Source organism: Nomascus leucogenys, chromosome 5 (assembly GCF_006542625.1).
Source record: "Nomascus leucogenys isolate Asia chromosome 5, Asia_NLE_v1, whole genome shotgun sequence".
Taxonomy (NCBI): domain Eukaryota; kingdom Metazoa; phylum Chordata; class Mammalia; order Primates; family Hylobatidae; genus Nomascus; species Nomascus leucogenys.
Window position 1 is genome coordinate 117,414,151 of NC_044385.1, and position 26,374 is coordinate 117,440,524.

Genomic DNA, 26,374 nt, shown 5'->3' on the forward strand with positions numbered 1-26,374 from the left:
GTATTAAAAATTTAAGCCTTCTTCAAAAAATTTCTTAAAATGTATTGTTAGCATGGCAGATGTTTCTTTCTGAGGAAATGTTAAAAAAAAATGTTCACCAAAGCTACCTGATTTAGTAAGAAGCATTTTGTCTTCCCTGCAGAGATCTGAGCTCAAGTCTTCCATTCAGTTTTTAATCTTACAGCATTTGTTCTCTTTCAAGACTTTCCAAATTGCCAATTCACTGGATTTTGTTTATCACCTTTTCTACAAAAGCCCATTTGTTCATTGACAGTTGCATTATAGGTTAAATCCAAAGTAAGGCTGATAAATGAATATTCAAACTGGCCCCCAGGGTTGTTGTTAGTTTGATAGTTCTATCACATCAACCATATGTAAAATCCATCTTCCAGTTAAATGTGGCTGCCTTTTCTGTGTCAGAGATTATTTATTAGTCTATTGTCTATTAGTCTTGATTAACAGGAAGTTTTTGATCAAGCAGGGTTTTCTCATCGCTGATTGCTTATACATCAAACAGTCTTTTGCCATGGATTTGACATATTAATGGTTTTACAGCATTGCTATTTATCTGTTTCATGTTCCTTCTATAATTGGATGCAAAATAAATGAAGCAAAGCTGGGCAAAGATATCATTTTATGGGATAGTGTTATAACAATTCTACATTTACAGAAGGTGCTTTGATGTCTAGTTACTGGCCAAAATAAATGGCATATTTCTGATCAAGTTATAGCAAATATTATAAAATAAATTCTTAAGGAGCTTTCTTGATTCCTCTTATATGCTCATTATAAGGGTCATTAATTATAAAAACAGAAGTTGATTTCAAGCTGTTTGAATCAAGGCATGATAAGAAAATTAACATAAGCTTTAGTTTTGCTGTGAAATAGATTTTGCTTCAAACTTTATTTTGTTCTCCACACTTAATATTTAATAACCTTTCTATTGAGTTTCTTTTGACTCCTCCCTCAACATGGATGTCAAAGTAGTAACTCACACTTAACATCTTTCAAACACAACTCTTTATTTTTTCCTGTATCTGCTCCTACTCCCGCCTTAAACATCTCTGTATATTGTATGAGTGTTTATGCAGTTGCTCAGAACAAAAATTAGTTAACAAAGATCTGTTATACTTGTCTTCATTAGTTCATTAACTAGTACCTTCAGTATATAACCACCATTCAGTGTTTCTCTCCAACTCTTCCTATAATGATCTAGTAAAATTCTTTACTCTCTCCAACTCAAAATACTATAGTAGTCTCTGAAGTACCTTCCTACTCCTTCCTTACCTTTTTGTAGTCAGTTTTTCAAGGAGCAGTCAAAATGGTATTTTTAAAAAATGTGATTCAATTCATGCCATTTGTTTGCTCTAATCTTCCAGTGATTTCCCATTATGCTCACAAATAACCAAACGCTGTCTCTTTCTTCTAAGGACTTTTATATTCTGTCTATTGCCTAACTCTCTGACTTTGTCTTCTACCTTTTTCATGATGTGCGCATGCACACACATGCTCATACACACACACACATATGCGTGCACACACATCTTGCTTACTTATTTACCATCTTACTGGTTTTCTTGCTATTCCTCCAAAATACCAAGTGTATTTCTACCTTAGGGCCTTTATACTTGCTTCTCCCTGTGACTGTAAAACTATTTCCCTCAGCTAATCAGGAGACTTGCTTTCATACTTTATTCAAGGACTTGTTTTACAGTCACCTCTCTAAGAAGCCTTCCCTGACTGCTTTATTTAACATGAACCTTGTAAACCTCATCAGCATTATTTCTATATATTGACCCTGATTTGTTTTCTTAATAGCATGTACTATTTCCTGATATTATAGTATATATTTATTTGTTTGATTTGCATTTACCCCCCCTGGAAGGTAAACTCCCTGAGATATGGGATTTAGATTCTTTACTAAATTGCTAGGGCCTAGAATAGTGCCTGACTGGCACAGGGGGAGTCCTTAATAAATATGAATTCAATAAATGACTACATAAATCCCTGAAACCTACAAACTAACTGTTTAAAATCTCACAGTATGAACCATTATCCTATGTGAAACTTAGATGGCAAATATAAATTTCTCCTGCCATAGTGGATTTAAGAAACCCTAATTTGCTTATACACAGGTGGTTATATTAATTTTGGGCCTTTGAAAAACTTTGGATTTTACTCTGAGTAACATCGGCAGATACTGGAAGATTTTGAGCAGATTTCAGGAGAATCATAGGGCCTTCCTTATCTTTAAAAATGATCATTCTGGCTGCTTTGATAAGAATAGCCTAATGGTGACAGTTATAAGGGTAGATACAAAGAAACCCACTTAGGTGATTGACAGTATTGAGGTGAAATATGATCGCAGTGGCACTAAGTGTTAGCAGCAGAGGTGGCGGCATGTGATTGGCTTATGGATATATTTAAAAGTTAGTCATGACAGGAATTTCTGTTAGATTTCCTATAGGATATTAGAGAAAGAGAGGAATTAATGGTCACTTTAAATTTGGAATGATGGCATTGACACCAAGGTGTGACTACTGTGGTGTAACAAGTGTTGGGTTATCAGAGATCGGTACTAAAGTTTTTATTGTACATTGTGGGAGAAATATTCATTAGGCACTTGGTGTATAAGATTGGAGTTTATGAGCACGATCTATACTAGATAGATAGATAGATAGATGATAGATAGATAGATAGATAGATAGATAGATCCCTGTTTAGGTGGGGCATGGGATGTTCAACTCTGTATAGTATAGATCTATCTAGTATAGATCATGCTTATAAACTCCAGTCTTATACACCAAGTGCTTAATGAATATTTCCTCCTCAATGTACAATAAACTATATATATTCATATATTATATATACTATATATATTCATTACTATAGTATAGATCATGCTCATAAACTCCTGTCTTATACATCAAGTGCCTGATGAATATTTCTCCTTCAATGTACAATAAACAGTACAAATCTAGATAGAAAGATAGATAGATAGATAGATAGATAGTATATACATATATTTGACATGTCTTTGGCATATATGTATTACTCAATACCTTGAAAAAGAATGGGCTACCAAATGAGTGAATGCAAATAGAGAAGTGAAAAGAACACAGTCAGGAACCCAGGAAGTTCTAACATTAAAAAGTAGATGAAAAATGGAGAAGCAGACTCATTAACTGAGAAGAAAGCATCTAAGGAGGTGGCAGAAAAACGATGTGAGTGTGTTTTCTTTGAAGTCAAATGAAGAAAGGATATCAAAGGAAAGAATGATTAGCTATGTGAAATCTTGCTGGTAATTCACTTAAGGAGATGTTTGAAATTTTCTATTTAATTAAGCAAGAAAGAAATAATTGGTGACTTGATCAGAGCAATTTAGGAAGTGTAGTGGGAGTAAAGCCAGACTGCAGTGGGTTTGGGAGAGAAAGAGAAGAGGAGCATTGGAGCCTGTGGCTCTGGTCAATCTGTCTGAAGATCGTTGCCAAAATTGGGAGTAAGAATTGAAAGAAGCTGGATAAAGAAAAGTTGTTATTATGTTTTCAGTTTTCTCTTTTACTGTGGTTTTTAAAATAGAAAAAGTAACGGCATGTTTATGTGCCCATGGAAATCATCAGTAGAGAGTGGAAAATGATGGAACGGAGTAGAAGAGGCAGCAGGACTTCTATAACGTTGGGGTCGGGAATTCAGTAAACCCTCTCCTCAGCGTAACAGCAGTGTAACTGCTGGAAATTTTACAATAATGATTAGAAACTCCAACACTCATTTAATGTCTCTGTAAATTGTGCTAAAGGCATTAGCAAGTAATTCAAGAAAATCTACTAAGTTTCACTAAGAGCAGCAAAAGTTGGTGGCTGTATTAGGCTGTTGGAGCTGCCATAACAAACTACCACAGGCAGGGTGGCTTAAATAATAGAAACTGTTCTCATATTTCTGGAGGCTAAATGCATGAGATCAGGGTATGGGTAGGTTGATTTCTGATGCTTCTCTCCTTGGCTCACAATGGATGGCTGCCTTCTGGCTATACCAGCACATGATTTTTTTCTTCTATGTGTGTGCACATGTCTGTTCAAATTTCCTCTTCTTGAAATAAAATCAGTCATATTGGATTAGGGCCGACCCATATGAATTCATTTTACATTAATTACATCTTTAAAGGCCCTATTTTCAAATGCAGTCACATTTTGAGGTCTTTGGGTTAGGACTTCAACACGACTTTTGAGGAAAGGCACAGTTCAGCCTGTAATATCGTTTGAGTCATAACCCACTCCACAGCTCTGCCAAGTGGACTGATTTTATTTGAAACAGAACATGGAAAACTCTGTGCTTAAGGATGTTGACAAAAACAGTGAGGATATTGGTGGACAGTAATTAAAATGAGCCTCTTAGTTCCATAATACAACATAATCCTCAAATAACATCATTTTGTTCAACATTGTTTCATTATAACATTGATGGGGGGAAAATCAATTCCTAGCCAGGACCACAGTATGTGTGGAATTTGCACTTTCTCCCCAGCTGTGTGGGTTTTTGCCAGTCTCTGGTTTCCTCTCTCAGCCCAAAGAGGTGCACGTTAAGTCCATCTCCTAACTAAACATTCCCCCATCTGAATGACTGGGGTGTGTGTGAGTGTGAGCCGCAATGGAATGGTGTCCTAACCAGGGCAGGTTCCCACCTTGCACCCTGAGCTGCAGGGAGTGGCTCGAGGCCTGGCCACTGGAAAAGCAATAAGCAGGTTAGAAAATGAATGAATGCATGAATACAAAGTATTGTAAAATAAAAATTCATGTAGTCTACAATAATCATACAAATGCACAAAAATAAACTGGGTGGAATGAAGGTGCCCAGTGAGCCCACCCTATTTCTCGTTTGGTTTTGAAACCTGTGGTGGGAGAAGGTGCTCCTTACAATTTTCACTTTGCAAACATTTACTCCTTTAACCCACTGCTGCTACAACTGCCATTACTCCTGATTCACCAAAAATTGGGGAAATAATTCTGTTTTTAGTAATCTTTATCAAATGTATGTATAGCTCAAACCTATTTCTGTGTTTAATATTTGAAGTGTTTGGGGTCTTTATTTAGAAGTTTGATGATGTTTTTGTGAGCACAATTATGCTGTAGGAATTTAATTCTTATTTATTTATTGAGACAAAGTTTTGCTTTTGTTACCCAGGCTGCCGTGCAATGGCACGACGTCAGCTCACTGCAACCTCTGCCTCTCGGGTTCAAGCAATTCTCCTGCCTCAGCCTCCCAAGTACCTGGGATTAGAGGCATGTGCCGCTGCACTCGGCTAATTTTTTGTATTTTTAGGAGAGACAGGGTTTCACCATGTTGGCAAGGCTGGTCTCAAATTCCTGACCTCAGGTGATCCACCCTCCTCGGCCTCCCAAAGTGCTGGGATTACAGGCATGAGCCACCATGCCTGACTTTAACTCTTATTTATATCAATTAAACAATAGTAAAATTGATTTCATCATACATCATTTCACAAATGCAAAAAGTTGCATTTTTCAAGAACCTGTCAACAATGTGAAGTGATGTCTTACTGTGCAATCAAAATAGCAGAAAAGCAGAAGAGTTTTTGAGGACAACAATTAACCCTGAAGGTTGGGAAGGATGTGATCATGCACTAGTCTGCACCAAATCAGGAGTAATCAGGACAGAATGTGAGGCCGACTTTAAAGCATCTCCCAACCTCACACTGACCTTGACAGGCAGAAGACTCACTTGCACAAGGTGCTTGCATTTAACTTCTGACAAAACACTGAACAATAATCAACTCTAACCCAGGGATGTCTCATAGGAAACCAGGCTTAAAAATAAAGTTACACTCATCCCTGACAGTCTAGAAAACTGCCTGCCTTCTTAAAGCTGTGTCCATTCAAGTGATTGTTATGAACTGAGCTGCCAGGTGTTGGAGTTGTGGATTAATACCAGAAGTCTAAATAAAAGTAATGATTATGCCTTTATTCATCCATTGCTATGGTACTAGCAAGAGGCTAGAAAGAAGGTGCTGGCTCCCACAGTGTTTCATTCTTCAACATGAAACAGCACTGGACGAAAGTGAGACATTATCAGCACATATGGCTGGAATGGTGTCACTGCTGAAGGAGCCTTGTACAAAAGCCTTCTGTCGTTTTGTGAATCCAGGGGTCAAGAAGCAGGGATTGGGGAAGTGGCTAGGAGAGGAAAAGTTCTAAGTGCTGAATCAGAGTGGAGAAAGTGTCTTCAAGGTTTTCCTCCTCCCTCTGATAAGGGCGTCTCTACAGAGGCACCTGGAGATGGGCACCCAATAAATAGTGCTCTGAATGAAGCAGCTGGGCTAGGTATGCACAGGTGCACAAGAACCCAGCTGACCGGGGGTCCTGAGTCCTGATGGCACCTCCCCTTAGAGACTGTGATGTGCTGGCTATGCACCAAGCCTAGTATGGGGAGGGCCACTTTCCCCCATGCAGCCTCTAAGATAAAGCCTTTTGATTCCCTATCTGTGGAACTTAGCAATCACATATAGGTTTCTTGGCTACAAGCTGGACTTCTCAGCAGTCAGAGAACCATCAAGCTACTAGCTACTGATCCGTGACGACAGGTGGGGCAAAAAGTATATGTGCTTGGAACTGTGATAGCACCGGGGCCTCCAAGACATACATCCAACTGCAAAGGATAAAAATCCAGCTTGCTAATAGGGCTCCAGCACAAGCTTTCACCAATAAGTGGGATGTGATAACTCAGGGGTGATCCCTAAGTAACCTGGATCCCTAAGAGGTAAAAACAAATGGAAAAAAAAAATCTGAGCAACAACATGTTTGAGAATCCACACACCATGGGGAAAATAGACTTTGCAGAACTAGTTCAGCCAAATCATTAATCAAATAAGCAAGTGACCAAGCAGAAGAAACACTGAGTGAGTGAGGGGTAATCAGATTTGCTGCGATGTATTATTTTAAATGTTTAACTAAAACAATTATGAGATATGCAAAAACGGGAACGTGTGACTCGTGCTCAAGAAAAAAATCAGGCAATAAAAGCTTCCATTGAAGGGGCCCATGGGTGAGCTTAGCAGGCAAAGACTTTAAAGTAGCAGCTAATTATGAATATGTTCAAAACAGTTCAAAGAACGAAAAGAGCCATAGTTGAAAGAGTAAAGGAATGTCTAATGACAATGTCTCATCAAATGCAGAATATTCGTTAAAAAATAAAAATTATTAAAAAGAGCCAAATGGGAATTCTAGAGTGGAAAATACAATAAACCGATATGAAAACTTCAGTAGGTGGGCTGTACATAGATTTGGGTACACACATGAAAGAATCAATGAACTTGTAAATCAATCTATGCCAATCATATAATCTAAAGAAGACAGAGAAGAAAAAACTATGAAGGAAAATGAACAGAATATCAAAGACGTGTGGTAGAACATTAATTACCCAAATATACATTTAATGAGAGTTACCAAAAGGAGAAAATAAAAATAGACAGAAAAAATATTGAAGAAATAGTGGTTGAAAACAAAGGAGCGCATACGATAGTCACATTTATGGGCCCTTGGGAATTGTAAATTTCAATTGAGATGAGTTAGTATTGTTGTGTGTTATTCTCCAGCCACTTTCAGATACATCGTTTCAGTTATGGGATGGAGAAAAAGCTTGTTTAAACCAGGGGTGAGGCTGTGCCAAGTGAGCAGGAAAATGTGAGAAGCAAGGGAAGAAAGGGGGTATGGTATACAAGAGTGATTGTAATGGGCCATGGAAATTGGTAAGGAGAGGATTTCTAGATCATCAAGCCAGTGAGGAAGTGGGAAAGGTGATAGTATCAATGAATTGGAAGTCTTCATGTGCCACGTAGATTTGAGATGCCTATCAATGAGAGGTATTCATTTTATTGTTATATGTAGATCACATAGTCACAGTTCTCTGCAGACATTGCAGTTACTGGTCGTCACAAGATCTGGGGTTTGCTCTTGGAAGGAGTGACTAAGGTAGATATCATTAGAATGGAAGAATTTAGGGAGCTAAGAATACAGGGTGTTGGAAAAATCATGTATATGTATACAGACATTGCCATGAGTCAGATGTTTCAATTCACAGGGTAGGAGTGAATCAGACACCAAAACTTTTGAAGAATACATGTGAATGATCCTAGATGTGAGTAGCTGACAGCAGTAGTGTCCTTTCCAGCAGATGACTATTGAATCTTATAGGGTACATATGCAATTTGAATCTGATAACTTCATGTTTTCTTTGTCTTCATTCTGTGTGCTTAAAATTTGACTTCTTCTTCTGGAATAATTACCAGTGCATAACAAAATGTGTTCCCTTTGACTTGAACCATGGAGAGTTGACTGTTATGTTTAGTTCAATCCCCTTTGCTCTCATAAGTTCCCCAGGTCCTGGCATTATTCTTCTTAGTTCTACCCCGTACAATGTTTCCTGTACCGGAAATACTTTGTCACCTATTCTTAACCTGTGTTTGTATTTCCATCCTGAATCATTTTAGTGACTGCACTAGACAAAGTATTTAACCACATACAACAGACTGTTCTTCATGAGAATACATCTTTTTTAAGGAGTAAAACTAACCCACAGGTTAACCAAAATGGTTATGAAAATAAGGCCCTAAGTTGAGCTTCTAGAAACAGCCTTGTACTGAGTAGAACTGGACTGCCACACAGCAGCTGCCTCTACATGGATTGGGGAGCCATAGAATCAGAAGCTGTCATCACAGGTGATGTCTCAAAAACTAGTCAGGATATTGTTTAATCTGAATGCTGGATAGTTGCCTCTGCCAAAGCTAATGTGTGCGTTTTACTTTGCCAAATGACTCAGTTCTGAATAGGGATCTTGCACTACGATATCTGATTGGCAAAACATAAAACCTGGCAGCAAGGGTTCTAGGAATTGTAGTTTTTTCTGTCCAGCTCTGGCATGCCAGAAAGGTGTTGGGGTGGATGTTGAGAGTATTACACCTTATCAACCAGCTTTTAATATAATTTGAAATATAGTAAGGTGTTTAAATGCACTGACAAAATTTGACCATACCAAAGACATAACCCATCCAGATATTGATGTATTAATTCCTAGTATCTTCCTAAGAGAGTTTTTAATAGAAAATTTTCTTTGAATATGCCTACTTCTGGCAAAAAATTAAAACTCTGGCTTTGTCCAACTTTAAAATGTTGGTGAAAATAATTTTATCATGATCACTATCATTAGTATATTTATTTGATTAATTAAGCACCCCATCTTATTCCAAATAGGTTCATATTTCTGAACCTATTTGGAAATATATAGCAAGTCAGAGTGAGAAGAAATAATCGACTTTATTATAGATGCATAGTTGGTTTAGAAAATATAGCTTGGATTTCAAACAAAGTATTCTTGACTTTCTTTTTCCCTCCATAGAACTTGTACCCCCCAAAACTGCTAACAGAGCAGTTGAATGACTGAATACTTCCCTGCATAAAATTTAGCCTGTTCTGTTTGGTTTATTGTATGGAAAAGGCAAGATTCAAGAGTAAAATGTGTCGTGCTTACAGGCAAGCAATTTCCAAGACAGAGAATCAATGTGGGTATATAGAAGGAGAAAGAGAAGCAATATATGAACCTGTAAGTTTAGGACATTAACCCTGACCATGAGCAAATAGATGTCAGACTTATTATATCACTATCACATCACTCCTACCAAAGGAAGAAGCTAAACAGTGGTAAGGAGAAGGGAGTAACTTCATTCCTAAACTTTCCCTGGGATATTTTATGGGCTTGCTAGAACACTTGGAGAGGGAGAGGATGATTTATCACACTGTCATCACTACCACCCCCATCATGATCATGATTGTCACCATCACCGTGGGCCACAAACATCGTCATTTCAAACACTTGTGGAGCTGTCTACTATATATAGACCACTTTCATGGTACTTAAGATGCAAATGATTTTAAAAATGAAAAACCGAGGAGGATTTATAATTAATGTCACTAGAGAAGATGTATTGTTGGAAAGAATAAAGTTTCAGGAGGGGCCAGGAAGTGATACACGAGAACTATGGCAACTGATATAATAAAAGAAGGCTTCACGGAGGTAGATCCTATTTGGGTCTTGGGATAAATATTGATGCTCAGAGTATATTCCTAGTGCAGATATGGGGGATGAGAAAAATTATAATTTGCCTCATTCCAGAGGCTATGAATATTCAGTTTAAAATTTCACCAATGTCTGAAACCCCATCTCTACTAAAAATAGAAAATAATTAGCTGAGCATGGCAGCATGAGCCTGAAGTCCAAGCTACTCAGGAGGCTGAGGCAGGAGAATGGCTTGAACCCGGGAGGCGGAGGTTGCAGTGACCCAAGATCTTGCCACCACACTCCACACTCCAGACTGGGCGACACTGTGAGACTCTATCTCAAAAAAAAAAAAAAATGCACTAATGTCTCAAGAAATAGGATTGATCTTTTATGAAAGAAAAATCACCATTACCTGTTTATAAGTATAACAATAGATGATTAAATTTCCTAAAGTCTCTTCTTTAAATCTAGTTTTCTTTACACCATTGTGTTCTTCTAAAAATATTTCATCAATCTATTAAAAGTTCAAGAAGGAACTTTTGTTTGAAATGAATGTCATCTCGTTTTTATATTCTCCAAGCAAACCCTTCCATCCAAAGTCCTTACATTGAATGTTTTTCTTCCTCGTGTTGTCTTTTGAAAACTCAGAAGCATGTTAGGAGTTTCAATTGGATACTATATGAAGTTTTATAATTCTAGGCAGTCCTGAGGATCAAAAGGAGATTATTCCACCAAAGGAAACAAATGTTCTTATTTCTAGTTGGGTCTTCTTTCAAGCGAATACCGATTTCCGGGAAGAAAATTCATTTTTATTTCACTCTCCCCGCCAAAACTTTTATCTTCTTACTTTGGTAAAGAGTCCTTCCATTATTCTGCTGATTAGTCACACAGTTCTGTATCTTACTAAAAAATCCTACAAATATAAAGAGGTTCTGCTTCTCAAGTATTTGTAAATAAACCAGAGTTAATGAAGATAGAATTTTACATCATTGGAAAGAAAGGACAAAAACACACTTGTATCTTACCTCTGAGCAGCAAATGGCAGCATGCAGACTTCTGTCTTTATAATGCATTGGTGTATATTTTTGCAGGGATTATTTTCTTAAATGCCTATATGATACCATTGAATGTTTTAAAATCACTAATGTTTTTATAAAACATTTACAAGTAATATTCAAAAGCACTTTTGAGGTCTATTCTTGCCTCATTAAATGCAGTAGATTTAAGTGATTTCACAGTATTTATTTTTCCTCCCTAGCACAGAGAATTCAATTTTCAAATAAGAACACATAGTGATACCATAGATATGTGCAATATTTCCTCTTTCCTCTTACCTTTTCTTTTGTCTACTAAGGGACCCTGGTTTGATATGAATCCAGAATGAAGGGAAAGAAAAGAAACCCATACTAATGACTACAGTTACGGCAAGATGGTTTAGATCATCTGATCATTTTTTTTTATAACAAAATAGATTGCAAAAACAACATTAATTAAATCATCTTAGATCTGAATTCTCAGTTGGATAGCATGAAAACCTAGACCAACACCAAGGAGATGGGTTCCAGTAATGTAAAATGTACCCAGAATATTAATGACAAATGTCTTCCTCCATCAAATTTTTTCTCATTCCTATTGACTTTCTTTTTAAACCATACATATATATATTTTTTTCCTTATTTCTATGATCATCCAGTAAGCCTTGTATCTTCCATATATTCTGACACATAATGTGATTACTTTTATCATTATTATTATTATCACAGTTACTTCTAACCTTTATAAATCCAGCAAGTCAATGAAGGGCGTGTGTTGCATATATAGGTATTATTTTGCAGTAGTTTTATTTTAAACCCTCTAACTCATATTTAAACTAGTAAGTTTAGTTTCTAGTTAATATTTTTTCAGCAAACATTAAGAAATGAGGTATTTCCTGTAATCCCAGAACTTTGGGAGGCCAAGGCACGTGGATCATGAGGTCAGGAGATTGAGACCATCCTCGCTAACACAGTGAAACTCCGTCTCTACCAAAAAAAAAAAAATTACAAAAATTTAGCCGGGCGTGGTGACATACACCTGTAATCCCAGCTACTCGGGAGGCTGAGGCAGGAGAATCACTTGAACCCAGAAGGCAGAGGTTGGAGTGTGCAGAGATCGTGCCATTGCACTCCAGCCTAGGCGACAGAGCAAGACTCTATCTCAAAAAAAAAAAAAAAGAAGTATTACATTAATTATTTGGAATATAATAGTTCAACTTATATTCTAGAAACACAGTTGTATATAGTGAAAACCTTAGATGACAGATAACATTATACTACAAAAATAAAGACATGAAGCCAAATAATCAAGGTTCAGCCTTCTTCTTCTCATATGTATTGTTTAAATAATAAAACTCATCTGACAGATTTGTGGTAATTACTGAATTATATGTAATATCATTTTCATCTTACAAATAATCATGTATGTTATTGATACAACGTTGTAGCATATATTATGTATATGTAATTATATAAATTTATTTTATATTACATATATTTTATTACCTTGTATTCAAAATTGAGATTTGACTATGCTGTGTTACAATTCTTAGGTATTTATAACACTCTTTTGACACATCCCACCAAACACTGCAGAGGAATTAAAACGAAAACAGGTTGGAGGGCAGAGTTTTATGGTGAGAACATAGAAAGTCAGCCAGGAGGGTGAAGAGGCTTCTTCCATGCTAGGACTGTCTCCAGGAACATCTCTGCAGAAAGCCAACATATCTATCGCTAATATATTTTGTATAAGTTTTAAAAACTCATAGTGTTCATTTTTACATGGCAGAGTTTCTGTTCAATACACTGACTTCTCTGATTCTTATACCAATCATCCATGAACTTTCCAGTGTTGACTCTTCAAATATTTGATTTCACATTATTAATATATTGCCTGAACAAATGTTTGGAAATGTTTAAATGTGTTTTATCAGATTGTCTTTCATATATGACACCAAGCAGTCACAATGGTTTTTTCTCAATTTCATGAAGTTGACCAATGGCTTGTTTATAATGTTGACCAAAAAATAATCAAAAATTCCCTATGTATTTCTGGTCCTTAAGTTTTTCCTTATCAAGAAGACACAACAACTCCTTGTTAGAATAATCATGATTTCAGTTGAAACATGGCTTATTTGGAACAGATTTATTTTAATATGAGTAAGATAAATTTTCTATCTGTCTTTCTCTTAGCATGTCAAATTAAAAAGGCCATATGGATTTTAAGTAAATTTGGACAGAAATTTTGGTATAGTCTAAAATAAATGAGCCACAGAAAAGTCATGGAGGGATAGCTTATTAATAATCAATGACTTAAAGAGCAACTAAAAATGAACACTGATTTTCACCTAACTTGACAGAGTATAATTGGAATAATCTGATCAAAACTATATACCTAATACATAGCTGATTATATATCCAAATTAGTAACTCCTTGTTATTCTACCCAAGTCATTTTCTGTTTAAATGACTTTATTTTTGCCCTTAGTACATATTACTATCTGACCTTGTATAGTTTTTAACTTTCCTTGAATCCCCAAAGTCAGGAATAGAGCCTAATATTTAATATGCATTAGATCTACCTTTGTCGAATGAATAAATACAGGGAGACAGTAAAACAGGCATTGATAAAAATCTGAGCTCCAGATAAAAAGACACTAGGAAAGCAGAAATTATAGATGTTTATGTACCATTGGGCTTCTTTGCATATTATCAATTTTGCTTAGTTTTTTTCTTGGGGAATTATTCATATTGATGATTAATTGTTCTTTTACAATAGGCAGGGTGGGAAAGATACTCTAAAATGTGTCAGACTATTAGTATTTTGCAAATTAATATTTTATAATGTTTTAACCATTTAACTGTCTCTGCACCTATTGAATATGGCAGAAATTATAATTTGGGATGCTAGATGAAATTAGATTGCAATGTTAACTAACTTAATTGTATTATGACAAAAAAATGCATAAAATGGCAGCCAGACTCTATTTTTTATGATGAAAGCAAAGAGGAAATGAAGAAATCTAAAAATGAGATTTTTTTTAGCTACAAAATAGTATGTCTAGAAAAATTTAAAAGCAAATTCAAAAGTAGCTTGCATTTTTGATACAAATTGTCTATGATAAGCTCTAAGTGGAAAAGAGAAGAAGCGGGCTCTGAAACTCTTCGTAAGCAGAAAACTTGTCTTCCTGGATCATGGAAAATGATAGAAAAAATACAAAAGATATTTAAATAATGAAATAACTAAGAAAGAAACACTGGATACTCAGTGAAGACATGATTCTAAGAGGAAATGAGGAGAGTATACTCATGTGTTCATATTTACAATCTTTGTGATTTCCTAGCACGTGGTACTTCATTCCAATGATTAAGTAGAGAGTTCATCCTCATGATATTCAGAGATTGTTTTAGGTAAAACATATTTGAATTGTAACAACATATGTAATTTTGTTTTGTTTTGTCTTGGGATAAGACATTTTAAAGCCTAGCTCTTCTCTATTAAAAAAAAAAGCAATAAGGAATAGCATATCCAGGCAATTTCGGACCTTACCTATCAGAGGGTGGCTTTCACAGAGTGGTTATATGGGGATTATCTACTTTTGGAGGAATGTAATACAGACACTTATTTTGACAAGAGGCAAGAGGAGGGAGAGATCTTGAGTCTGAACATGCAAAAAGATGTTGAGATTTGTTTGAGATCAGTGCCAAGTCCCTGAGTCCAGTAGGCAGAATGAGAGTTGTAATGTGTCTGGAGACAGCAGTGGGAAGACAGGAGCAAAGATAAACTATTTTACCATGTAATCTATAGAGAATAAGACATTTCACATAAACAATTTTTACAATGTGTAATTTGAAACCTCAAACAGGTGTTTTTCCTGATGTGTAAAGTTGAGTCTGTATAACAGAATTTGATCACCTCTTCACAAATTGGGGCATCATTCTTCAATCTGCTTTTTACAAACCCCAGTGTTCCAAAAGATATTAATAGATCACCCTAAGAAAACATAGCTTCCAGGTGAAATGGCTTGAAGAAATATTGCACATGCCGTTTTTCTCCTAGAGTATAGCAATGCTTAATTGGACTCTCTGAAGTATGGCAGAAAGGAAATTTGCTGCACTTTATTTAACTTAATATTTTAAAAATACATTTGATAATAAACCTCATTTTTTGTGGAAGCCATTTTGGAAGATATTAATTTTATAAGGAGTACAGTTTGAGAGATGACTCTCTGTCATCTCTCAAAGTATCATTATTAATAATCGCCTATTGCAGTGCCTCCCAAACTTTATTACACATATGACTGTTTCAGGGAACCAGCTAAAATGCATATTCAGATTCAGTGTTTGTCTGAGGAGGACAGGAGAGACTGCATTTCATTTTTTACTTTTTTTTTTCTTTTTCTTTTTTTTTTTTTTGAGACGGAGTCTCGCTCTGTCGCCAGGCTGGAGTGCAGTGGCACCATCTCGGCTCACTGCAACCTCTGCCTCCTGGGTTCAAGTGATTCTCCTGCCTCAGCCTCCTGAGTAGCTGTGACTACAGGCCCACGCCACCAAGCCCAGCTAATTTTTGTATTTTAAGTAGAGACAGGGTTTCACCATCTTGGCCAGGATGGTCTCAATCTCTTGACCGTGTGATCCATCTGCCTCAGCCTCCCAAAGTGCTGGGATTACAGGCATGAGCTACTGCACCTGGACGAGACTGCATTTCTAACCAGTTGCCATGTGATGCATAGGCTGCTGGTCCAGAACCCACACCTTGAGCTGACCATCTCTGTTTCATTTTGACTCGTCAGTATCACAGAGATTATTGAGATTTAAATAGATATACATTTTGACATTAGTGGCTTCAGCTGTTTAGGCTGATAGTGTGAAACACATCATTAGAGTGGAAATCTACTTCAGCTCTGCCTGGCATCAGGCTAACAAAGTGAAGGTAAGACAAAAGCCAGAGCCCCTCTCATATACAAATTAACAAGAGTGAGAGAAGAAGAATCTGTTCCACAACTTCTGGACTACCCTCTAGACCAGACATTTGAAGGGGTCAGATGTGGAAAGAGAACATTGATGGCAGGACTATTTTTTTAGAGAGCTGATGCATAAGTCCCTAGTTTTTATTTGAGGTAGGAGTGAGGGAATGCTCTTATAGTTCCAAACCTAGTGAGAGCAAATAAAATGCAAATGATCAATTTTGAAATATATTCCCTGAGGGTGGAAGACACAGAGGGCTTGTGCCACATTCATTCTTGGGAACAATAAACAGAACGTGTATTAGGTCTGATCCATGCTTGGACATATGCATAAGTGACATCCCATTAAAATTGGCCTGCACTCCTGAAATCTATTAGTGTTAGAGATATGTGAGTATCTCCCATAGACCTGTCATGGAATGCATGGGAGAGAAAAGCAAACAAGACTGCTTTGGGTTATATCCACTAAGGTTGCCTGTAGTGTGCCTGAGGTTGGTTCCTTCTGGTGGGTTCTTGGTCTCACTGGTTTCAAGAATGAAGCTGTGGACCTTTGCGGTGAGTGTTACAGCTCTTAAAGGTGGCACAGACCCAAAGAGTGAGCAGCGGCAAGATTTATTGTGAAGGGCAAAAGAACAAAGTGTCCACAGCGTGGAAGGGGACCCAAGTGGATTGCTGCCACTGGCTGGGGTGGCCAGCTTTTATTCTCTTATTTGTCCTTGCCCATGTCCTGCTGATTGGTCCATTTTGCAGAGTGTTGATTGGTGCATTTACAATCCTTTAGCTAGACACAGAGCGCTGATTGGTGAGTTTTTACAGAGTGCTGATTGGTGCATTTACAGTCCTTTAGCTAGACACAGAGCGCTGATTGGTGAGTTTTTATAATCTTCCAGCTAGACAGAAAAGTTTTCCAAGTCCCCACTTGACCCAGGAAGTCCAGCTTGCTTTACCTCTCAGTAGGACAGAGACATCCGTAGAAAGAGCCAAGTAATACACCAAGAGATTCTCAGAGGTGAGGAAGTTGCAAAGGACACCCCAAAGGGACACAGATGGCTCTACCTGAGTCAAGGGAACTGTAGGAAGAAAGAGCCCTGTAGGAACCCTCAAGGGTCCCGAAAAGCGAAAGATACCACCTTTTCCCCTAAAAGACCCCTCCTAGGTTTCCAGCTTAAAGCAGGTCCAGAAGAGGAAACAGAACTTTGCTGTAAATCATGTTTGTTTGTTTTTATTATGATGATCTTGGACTGGACTACCGGTTTCTGAATTTAAATTTAAACTGTACTTAAATTTAAACTTGTACTTAAAATGACTGTAGGACTCAATTCCTAAAACTGAACACAGAAGCTGTGGTTGTTTCCCAGTCCATTCAGGGACATGTGAAAATGAGGCCTGCTGAATAAAGTTTCAATTCAGAAATGGTGGAAGAGGGAACTAAGTTGTATTTTGTTTATGTTAGGGGTCAGGCAGGTTCAGCACATCAGTCACAGAAGATTCATGCATATCAGTTATCTCCCACTGAAGTCAAAGGTGACCTCTCTCTGTGGCCAGTGTCTCTGCTCTTCACCTTTCATCTGCTGTTTCTAGTCAACAGAGGGCCTGAGCACAAACGTTCGGGCCCATGAAGGTGCTGAGCCGAGGCAAGAACTCTTTTCCCTTGCATAAAACGTTGGAATTTCAACCCAGAGAATTTCTTTGTCTGCAAGATTTTTTATTTCTTTTCTTTCTTCCGTTTTAGATTTTGGTTTGGGTCATCTTTCTTTCTCTTCCTATTATTTGTTTTTTGAAATGTTACTTAGATTGTTTTTATTATTATTTTGAAAATTTTATATACACATATCTAAAACTATGTACAAAATACATTGCTATACATTAATGTATAGCAATAAAGAAGTTGTATATTACTTTGATATGAGTTCATTGCCTTATGGAATTAAAAAATAGATTTCATAGCCAGGCACGTTGGTTTACACCTGTAATCCCAGCAGTTTGGGAGGCCGAGGTGGGCAGATCACCTGAGGTCAGGAGATTGAGACTAGCCTGGACAACATGGTGAAACTCCGTCTACTAAAAATACAAAAAAATTAGCTGGTCGTGGTGGGAGGCACCTGTAATCCCGGCTCCTTGGGAGGCTGAGACAGGAGAATCACTTGAACCCGGGAGGCGGAGGTTGCAATGAGTGAGATCACGCCATTGCACTCCAGCCTGGGCAAGAAGAGTGAAACTCCATCTCAAATAAATAAATAATAAATAAATAATAAATAAATAAATAAATAAAATAAATAAATAAGATTTCACTTATAGAGACAGAAATGGAGAAGACAATAAAATAGACATCTTAAATATAATAAATTACTTTGGAGGTGTGTGTGTGTGTGTGTGTAGGCTCTGATTCAAATGCTGAATGAATTCTGGCTTTGTTTATTAAGCACACACACACAAAAAATAAACAGAGATACAGGACAAAGACATACTTTTGATTTTTCTAAAAAAAGTTATATTCTTCTTTTTCATAGCCCGACAAAAGACAAGGCAGCTTTTGCCTCTGAAACTCTCACTTCTTCATGACTTGATATAGTGTGCATTATTTCTGATTACCCTTAATATCAGCAATCATTTATTGATCATTTACTGTGAATCAGAAATTGTTCTGAGTATTTTATGTATATTAATTTACTTAGAATTCATGCCTCCCAAATTTCTGATGCAGGCATTTTTAAATGCAATTTATATAAATAAAATGAAGCTTACAGGATGTCAATGAGCCCAAGTTGTAACCCACATTATAGAGACTAGTGAAACCAGACTTTGAACCCGATGAGTTACACAACAAGACCTGCACACTTGACAAAGTAGAATATAAATATTTGCTATCTGCAAGGAGTTGACATTGTCCGACAAGTGAAATATAATTTTTGTGAGGCTGTTTTTCTCTATTTGCAGTACTATTGCAAAGATCATGCTGCAGTTCTTCCCTTGCCAGTATTTACAATACTGATATTTAACATCACCTCAAGGGATAACATTAAACTATACAAAATCCCCAGGATTAAAGGAAAATATGCTTTGACTTTATTTCTAATTCTTTTTGGAGAATAAAAATGTGAACTATTCTGAGTTTTATGGGTATCCCATATATGTATATAAAGTTAATTCTCTGTCTCAAGAGTAACATAGATATAAAAAGGCCAATTACAATTTTATGAATAGGAAATATAAGATCTGGGGATTTGATTTCTCTATTGTTGTATTCTAAATAACAGCACTATTTCTAGGGAATACTTACATCCTTCCTGACACAGAACTTTCATTAGAGAAAAGTCAAACCAGATGCAGTGTGAGTCCCTATATGTTGCAAGTAATGTTAAAATAGATTCCAAACTGGTGTCTTGTTTTGATGAAAACTCTGAAGACAATTTGAAGGCTGTTTGTCAGACTCTAGAGACCGAGGCACAGATGGAGTTCTGAATTAAGTGACTTTGTATTTTGAGATTTGAAATGAGCTCTAGTCCCAGTTGTATATTTCAATGATTATGGGCTAATTGGATGTGGTAATTGATTATTAAAGGATTGATACTCTTAAATTTTTAAGGTTTATTAATTATAAATTCAAAATTGCTAACAAAATTCAAGATGTAAACTTTATCAATTTATGTAGAATTGTGTGAACCATGTTTTGCTTTGTTTGGTAACACAATATTCTTCTTCTGAGGATTTTCTATAAAGCCAAATAGAACTCCTTGAGACTTCAAAAGTTTAAATATTTTAACTTTTCTAATATGTAAAGCAACAACATTTACTGCGCATTTTCCAATCATACCAAACAATTTTGAGTTGAAAAGCTTGTTTCCTTCCCATAGGGGAAGAATCCTGAATTTATAAACTAAACACCTTGCAGTCTTTTGCATAAATTAAGATAAAGTAAGTATATTTAATTTATCATTGGGTGTTTGTGTGTATTCCCAAAATCTTAAAGTAGATTAAATAATATGCTTCCAAAAGGAATTATGTATCTGTGATGCATCATTTTCAGAGCATTGTTTGCATGCCTTCAATCAATATTCTTACTTTAAAATCAGAGCATTTCTGAATCCCAGATGCAATAGTTTAATAGCATTATTATAGTTCACTGTTTTTACTGTACCATTAGTTTAATTTTTTTCTAAATGATTTATTGATTTATGTTAGCTATCATTAAAAATAATTATAAACTTCTTTTAAATGTTTAATAGTTTGTTTCCTATTGCTCCCGTACCCAACTACAACAAATTTAGTGGCTTAATATATTATCTTATAGTTCTGCGGGTCAGAAGTCTGAAATGGATCTTATGGGGCTAAAATGAAAGGTTGTCTTCCTTCTGTAGGCTCCAGAATCTCTTCCCTGCCTTATTCAGCTGCTAGCAACTGCCTGCGTTCCTTGGCTCCTGACCTCATCATTCTGAACTCTGTTTCCATCATCTCAACCCCTTCTCTTTTATATTTTTGCATTTTTCTTTCATTTATTAAGACCTAAGGGATTACATTGGGCCCACCCTGATAATCCAGGTTAATCTCCTCATCTCAAAATCCTTGATTTAATCACAACCACAAAGTCCCTTTTGCCATGTGAGGTAACACACTCACAGGTTTTGGAGATTCGAATGTGAAAATCTTCGGGGGAGGGGGAGCATGACTGTTTACCACAATTGTGTTTTTTTTCCATTTATATCATTTGTAGCATAAATTTTTACCTGTACGTTTAGAAGAAAGTATTCTGTACCAAGGGTAATGAGGATTAATATTTTCTTAAATGTCTTTTTTCTGTAACTACATCACACTAACGTATTTTTTAAATGGGAAATAAAATGTAGTGATCCAATGCCATACAAATTAAATTGGAATAACTCAGTGTGTACATTTTGAGTTGTTTGTTTTTGTTTGCTTATTTCCTTGTTTCATTTTTATAGGTTTATATAGTTGTCAAGATATAAAGGAAAACAATATAATATGCTACATTATTTTTCTAAAATAATGACACTGTTATCTAGTTCATATCCTCTCTCCAACCCAGATAAGGAGGAAAATATCAATTCAAATATCATAAAACAGTCTCTAGTTTGATTAACCTCAGTTACCTAATAGAAACAGATGCTTCTGACAAATACCCTGTAAAGACCTCTTACTCCCTCCTGTAACTGATTAAAAATTGACCATGAATTCTTTCCCATGCCTGTCATTGAGAGGTGGGGTCCATTGCCCCTTCCCTGGAATCTAGACTGGCTTTATGACTTTTTCAAATAAAATGGAGAGCAATAGAAATAATGCCAATTGAGTCCATGTCTGGATGGCAATAGATTTGTGACTTTCTCTTTCTCCCTCATAGAAGCCATCTACCATGTAAGAAATCCAGTTCTTTTGACATCTCCAGGAAGAGAGGAAGCTCAAGGTAGCCAAACTGAGAGAGGCTATATGAAGTGACAGAAATGAGAGAAAAACAAAAACAAAAACAAAGACTTCTTAAAGCTTCCAGCCTAAAACAGACCAGAATATCAAATCCAGCTAAGCCTTGCCCAAATTCCTAACCTGCAGAATCAAGAAAAACTAAAATGGTTGTTGTTTAAACCCACTAAGTTTAGGGGTAACTTGTTACTCAGCAGTGGATAAGCAAATACTCTTTCTCTCTTTAGTACATTGAATTTAGTAATGTGCTCCAAGCCTCTTGCTTTTTTGTGATGCATCCAGAAGTAGGTTTCAATTTTTTTAATCTATTTTGAAATGTCAATATGATACAGCATCTCCCTATGGCACAGGGCTATTTCTGTATCTAGACATGTATCTCATCATAGCCTGATGAAAGCTCTAAGTTGGTTTGTTTAACATGGATCCAGGATGATGGTATAATGATTTGAGTTTTATTTTTTATCTGGAGGCTAATAGTACCCTTAGAAGATATGAAATATGGTTGAAGACTTACAGCTCCCAATAACAACCTTTGTATTTTTAAAACAAATTTTGTACTCTTTATATCTAACCTGTAAAGCAGACTGTTTTATTGGGGTACAGAAAAAAAAGAGAAAAAAAAAGCATTGTATAGCTGTCTCATTCCTTTCCTACACCTCTGAAATAGCAGGTTGGTTCTGGGTGGAGGCCTATAGTCTCTTAGGTCCTTTTGAGGGGGGAAAATGGCAGACGTAATTGAATGAGAGCTCATTGACTCCATCCCAGTCTTCTGACTATGAATTCCAGAGACACATGAAGAAGATTGAATCTCAGTTGAGTCCTCTGGGATGATTAGAAGACAACCACTGTTGTGGTTCCAACAGCTAAATTAACTGAGGGACTTTAGATTTTTTTTAATTTATTTTTAGTTTTTATTTTTTTGTAGAGACAGTCTCACTGTGTTGCCCATGCTGGTCTTGAATTTCTAGTCTCAAGCGATCCACTTGCCTTGGCCTCCCATAGTGGTGGAATTAAAAGTGTAAGCCACTGTGCGTGGCCAGAAATTTTTAAAATTAATAAACTTTATTTTAGTAGCATTTTTAGTTTGAGAGCAAAATTGTGTGGAACATACAAACAGTTTCCATACAGCCCATCCCTGCACATGCACAACCTTGCTCACTATCAACATCCCACACCAGAGTGGTACGATTTTTTAACCAACATTTACATTTTAGATCTACGTTGACTCACTGTTATCACTCAAAGTCTGCAGTTTACATTAGAATTGGGTATTTATTTACTTATTTATTTATTTTTTTGAGATGGAGTCTTGCTCTGTCACCCAGGCTGGAGTGCATTGGTGCGATCTTAGCTCACTGCAACCACCACCTCCTGGATTCAAGCAATTCTCCCTGCCTCAGCCACCCGTGTAGCTGGGATTGCAGGTGCCCGCCACCACACCCAGTTAATTTTTGAATTTTTAATAGAGACGGGGTTTTTCCAGCTTGCCCAGGCTGGTCTTGAGCTCCTGACCTCAGGTGATCCGCCCTCCTCAGCCTCCCAAAGTGCTGGGATTACTGGCGTGAACCACCGTGCTCGGCTAGAATTGGGTCTTTAGATTTATTTCCTTACACAAAGATTGGAGCAAATGTTAAGGTCTTCTTTCATCCCAATTAGACAACCATTGACTCTGAGCCTTTGCAATTGTTTTGCACTGTATCATGTTTTTATAATTATCTTACCTCTCTTCATTTTTGCTCATAAAAACTTGAATTACCTTGCTCTGTTCTCATAAAACTGTACATTTTATCTAATAACAGTTGACCATTAGGATATGTGGTTGTTACTGAACTGTACTGTATACTGCTTTTTCCTGTGCAGATTTAGGGAGTAATCACAGAGGGATTATTTATTACTTGGCTGTAGCTGCTCAGAATATGTTCATATCTATGTCATGTTAAAATGTCTTAGATGAAAAGACCACAAATAGTCTCAACAATGCAGCACACATCTGGAGGGTAACTACCCATTATATAGAAGTAACAAATTTTCTCATGTACCTTATAAATTTGCACAAATAAACAAAAAGATTGAGAGTCATTGCAGAAAGATCATCAGTGCTGTTAGCACTTGGCCAAGAAATAGATATTCAATGTTGAATATCAATGAATATATATCAGTATCAATCCTGCTGCCCAAAGGCAACCATTATTTATGTTGAAGATATACATATAGCCATCTCTTCCTATATATACCTATACCCTAGAATTATTTTATATCAAATAGAATATACAGATATGCTTTTGTGTATAATCTTTTAAATTCACTCAATAGTATATTATTGAGATCTTTCCATGTCAATACATGATGTCACTTATAATGACTGGAGGATAGTTTTCCTTTATAAGTATGTACTTTTATTTAGCCAAGATTGACTTTTAAGATGTTTCTGTATTTCATTACCATAAATAATATTTAGAAAACATCATCCTAGTTGTGATTTGTTTACCACTGCAGCCAAATATAAAATATGTTTTCTTAGCTGGGAGACTCACTTTTGCATAGAGGTATAAGTATATTTTTAGGTTAAGTTCACATAAGTAAACCGTCCTTTCCTTGGGGTTGCACTACCGTCCAATGAGTGCATAATGCGGGCTGTACTGCTAATGCCTACACAACATGCCCACATCAACTAGAGCTTTGCTTTACCTTGGTGCAATTATTTTAAAAATGAAAAAAAAAACACTTGTAAAAATATTTTTAAAGTTCACATAAGTTGCTCATTTTATAAAAAGGAGATTTTCATATTTATGTTGAATTTCATTATTTTATCAATATAAATACATTTCATATAGAGTGTTGATATGATTTTTTCAGGTCTAATATGTATTCTTCATTTTTGTTATTTATTGCTCTTTAAAAGCATTGAAGTCCTATACAAAGAAGCTTGCAGTAGTATAATGAGAAAATGGGTGGAATTTATGTAAATATAAAGACATGAATTATTGATTATAATGTAGTTATTGTAGTAATAGTAGATGCCTTTTGTATTGAATATAATTCATTCTACCTTTGAAATTTGAAATAAAAATTAAAAATATTTTAGCTTATCCTAAAATTATTTCATTTAATTTTCTTCATATAACCATATACAGTATAAAGATGAAGGATTTTTTAAAATTTGATTTCCCATTATTTCACCTTTTTGCCTCTTGATAATCTAAGAGGAATCTCAGAGAAACGTACGTTGGTATTCTTCTAAAATCTCTTTAAGCGTAAGTTAATTAGGGTTCTCATCAACAGCAAAACGAGATATAGAATTCTCAGAGTTCTTTCTTACTTGATAATGACACAGAAAACAAAAGACATATATCAAAATAACTTGCTAATATGGCTATGAAATAGCTATCCAGGATAGTAGATCTATGTAGTTTTATTGTGAATGAACAGAACACATTGCATATTGAATAAAAAGGTGAAGTGTAATTACATACAATGCTTGTCAAATTGCTGTTGTCGATTTTAAAAAAGGAATTACAATTTGAGAATAGAAATTATTAAAGAAAACAGAAAGAGATGTTATTACCTTACTTAATACAGCCTAAATTGTCACCAACCCTACTTAATTATTCAGCATATTCTGAAAACCTTTAGGAAACCCATCATGTTTAGCCTGTTCTTTGCAGCTATCCATAGGCAATAGAAGCAAACCACAAACTCGAGGCTATTTGTGTTTAAATTCTAAGACATTGCCTGCTAAACATTAAAGACACATCAGTTCCTCCCCAGGAATTACTTCTGGATTTGGAGTATGGTGGTTTGTATAGACCCCTCTTTGTAACGTGGTTGCTGTTAAGATAATACATAGCACTTCATTGTCAATAGAAAATGGCAGAACCTATTGCTTTAGGGATATGTTTTCTCTTGGAAATGAATGGCAAATCACAATTATATAAACCAAGAGATGACATAACATATCTATAGGTTGCATAATAATAATCATGGCAAGAGAAACCTATTGCATTTGCAAGATTAGAGCTAATTGGTTTTACAGAGTGCAATAAATCAATTTTGAAAATGCCAAGTCAAATCAGGTGTGCTATGCTATTAACTAGTATGCGGTTTACAACAAAACCAGAAATTGAGTTGTAGAATTTGTTTTAGACAGCTTTATTTGCAAAGCACATGAAAATGCTAAGAAATTTAGTGCATTTACATAGGCAGCCATCTTATTCAGTGATAGGAAAGAAGAATTCAAACAGTAAGGAAAAATAATGCCATTTCTATTTTATGGGAACTAAATTATTGAAATTAAGTTTTAAAAGTTAATAATAATTCCCATAAGGGATTATGCTTTAAATATTGTCTAGAAATATTAAATAGAAGCATAATTTACTCATGGGAATGCAGTATATTCTGCTGTAAATGGACTCTGAACACAGAACAGTCATGCTGTCTTGGGGAATGGAAGATGTTGGCTGTGTCCATGAAGACATGTTTGTTCCCTGAAGTTTCATTTTTCTATAGCTATCCCTTAGGATCCATTACTAAAACTGAAAGAATGAGCCAGCAAATAAGTCTGTGGGCTTCATCTATTTCCATTTATTTCCATATGTTGATATGCTGCATATTTAATAAGGAAAAAAGTTTTTCTTAAGAAAATAAAACCGTAGACTATAAGATCTTTTTCATCCCTACTATTCTATTTTGCTAGGAATAGCAATAATTTACCACTCTGTTTAACTAACATGTTTCCAAGTAATGACATCAATTATCCATTAAACAATGCTTCTGTTTTCATGTTAAGAAAATATAGACTTACCAAGCTTTCTTATTTTTAAAAGATCAAGTAATGATGTCTAAGAAAGAAAAAGATTAAGATGATTAGGAAAGGAACCA

General features: G+C 35.9%; 1 protein-coding gene and 1 non-coding gene across 2 annotated transcripts in view; both read left to right on the plus strand.

The window, feature by feature from the left end:
• Positions 1-26,374, plus strand: part of GPC5 (glypican 5) — a 1,458,424-nt gene that overhangs the window by 632,107 nt on the left and 799,943 nt on the right. The gene's annotated exons all lie outside the window — the stretch shown is intronic.
• Positions 24,080-24,205, plus strand: LOC115835311. The gene has a single exon (XR_004030299.1). It is a non-coding gene; the product is annotated as a U4atac minor spliceosomal RNA (small nuclear RNA).